This window comes from Callospermophilus lateralis, chromosome X (assembly GCF_048772815.1).
Source record: "Callospermophilus lateralis isolate mCalLat2 chromosome X, mCalLat2.hap1, whole genome shotgun sequence".
NCBI classification, from domain to species: domain Eukaryota; kingdom Metazoa; phylum Chordata; class Mammalia; order Rodentia; family Sciuridae; genus Callospermophilus; species Callospermophilus lateralis.
In genome coordinates this window covers 23941815-23944263 of record NC_135325.1, presented here as the reverse complement: position 1 = coordinate 23944263, position 2449 = coordinate 23941815, and the positions used below count along the sequence as shown (strand labels likewise).

Here is a 2449-nt window from a genome sequence, read left to right as displayed (position 1 = left end):
TAGAGTCACACCATTTGTGTTTTCATACATGTACTTAGGATAATGATGTTCTTCTCATTCCACTGTCTTTCCTACCCCCATGCTCCCTCCCTTCCCTTTGCCCTATCAAAAGTTTGTCTATTTCATGAACAACTATATTGTATTGACTTTACTCATACAGATCCAGAAGCCTGAGCTAGAAGTAATCATTGAGAGAAAGTTAAAAGAGAAACAGAGGTAGAATGTGAATCAACAAATAAAGAACTTCAAATGTTAAAACAAATAAGCAGCATACCCATTAATAAATCACTACCTTTCTTTATGAGATGCTCAAGATCCCTTTTAGTTGTAATCAAGGCCAAAAAAATCTTGCATACATTGTATGCATCTAATATGCAAGTGTCCCTCTAAAGTAGGTCAATTCTTGATGGGATTTAGTGTTCTAAGTGCTTTAAAGCTTGCTCAACTGAGCCTGATCTGCACCCCCTCCCACCACATTTCTTTCCTCTCTACTCATATGGTTTGGCTTCATCTGGAAAGTTCCCCCCCTTTTTTTTTCTCCATTTATATGTGTTTTTTTGTCATAGAATCAGAACTTTAGGGTAGGATTTAAGATAAAAATTGGGTGCATCCTTTTGTCTAACTGAAATAGTAAAGAAAATTTTGAGGGGCTGGGGATATAGCTCAGTTGGTAGAGTGCTTGCCTTGCAAGCACAAGGCCCTGGGTTCAATCCCCAGCACCACAAAAAAAGAAAAGAAAAGAAAAAATTTTGACTGTGTGACTATGAAAGCCAGAAACCCACTCAAAGTGCTTTGATTCTAGACTGTATTTGCTCCTCTGAACCAGGGAATTATGGAACTTGCTGGGTGATCTAGCTCACCTTGTGGTTCTCTACATTGAGGTTTAGGGCTAAAATTGAAAAATGTAAGGAAAAAAGGGAATGAAAGAAATAGAGAGAATAGGTAGCCCCACAGTAATACAGGTTTATTGGAGATAAACCTGCAGGGGGGCCCAGTGGAGACTGAGACCCATCTTCTGCTTTGGGTAGGCATAAGGGCATGAGAGAGTTGGAGAATTTTTGTGGTTAAGCCTTTGCTGGGGGGTTGTCAGGGAAAGGTCCTTTTGGTCATTGTTAGCAAAAATAACCAACACAGTTTCAGCACCATGATGAAAACACAAATAACAGAAGTAGACCTCAAACGGATCAGCAAGCTTTCCTTTATTCCGCATCAGAGGCAATCAATCAGATACTGGAGGGGCTCACTTTCCGGGTAGAAAGATGGCCACCAGTTACAGAAGAGGTTTGAGTTTTATGGTTTACAATGAGGGTGGTTTAATTATTGCAGACTGAAACAGGATGTGTTGGTTTGGACAGTCAGGAAAGAAGCTCAACTCATTGTCAACTGGGAAAAGTTGACAACTCATTGTCACTGGGAAAAGTTCAGAACTGGGTGTTCACTGTTCATCGTCTTCCTCTGGGACCCGTTGTTACCCAGACCCGTTGTCACTATTTGCTTTTCTCCTTCTAGAACACATCCGCAATGGGAAAGGGTAAAAGTCCAGGGCCCAGTATCTGCCTCCTCCCTTCAGGATCCTTGTGGTTGGGAAGGGATGAATGTTTGCTCCCCCCCCCCCCATGACTAATTGTTACTGGGAAAGGATTTACAGGGAGAGGATTAAAGATTGCCTTCCCCCTCCTCTTCCTCTGACAGACTGTTTTGGGGGATTGTATTTCCCTGTCCTGGGGGTTGTCATTTACCATATCCTTCAGTTGTCACCTCCATTCTTTGAGGTAGTCACTATTTCATGTTGAACCAGGTGTTTTCAGGATTCCAGTCCCAGATAATAATTTCCTTTCTTTGTATGATGATGGGGTATTGTTTGGGTCAGGCTGAGTCAGAGTGACTGTGAGATGACTCATTCTCAGATGGAGAATATGTTTCAAAATGGTGTTGCCTGTGTTAAGTTCTTCCTAACTCAAAAGAAAGGAATTTTTAATGTGCTTCTGAATATAACTTCTTTAGGAAGGTAATTGGGAAGAACTTGCTGGGCCAGATAAGATTAAGGTTAAGATAATTCTGGGTCCCTGGCTCAGTACCATTGTAGCACCATTCTCTAACAGAACCTCAGTTACTTCATTTGTTTTTACAATAATAAGCACTTCAGTTTCATTATAAATATAGTACAAAATTAATGATATAATAGATGTATTATTAAAGTTAACTGATACCAAGCTCTGTACTTATTAACTTAAAAGAATGACCTGATTCAAAATATAGCTTCACCATCTATGAGCTGTTTTAGGTCAGATAATTAAATCATTCTTAGTTCAATTTCCTTATCCAATAATATGTACATCAATACTCATTTTTCAGAGATACAGCTTTCAGATTATAGGCAATATTTTACACTAATGATCAGGGAAATGCAAATCAAAACCACAATGAGATATCATCTTGTCCTTGTTAA

At 39.5% G+C, this 2449-nt stretch overlaps 1 non-coding gene across 1 annotated transcript; it reads left to right on the top strand.

Annotated features, from left to right (window-relative positions):
• The first annotated feature begins 651 nt into the window (after window positions 1-651).
• Window positions 652-725, top strand: Trnaa-ugc (transfer RNA alanine (anticodon UGC)). Its single transcript has one exon. It is a non-coding gene; the product is annotated as a tRNA-Ala (tRNA).
• The last annotated feature ends 1724 nt before the right edge of the window (window positions 726-2449 follow it).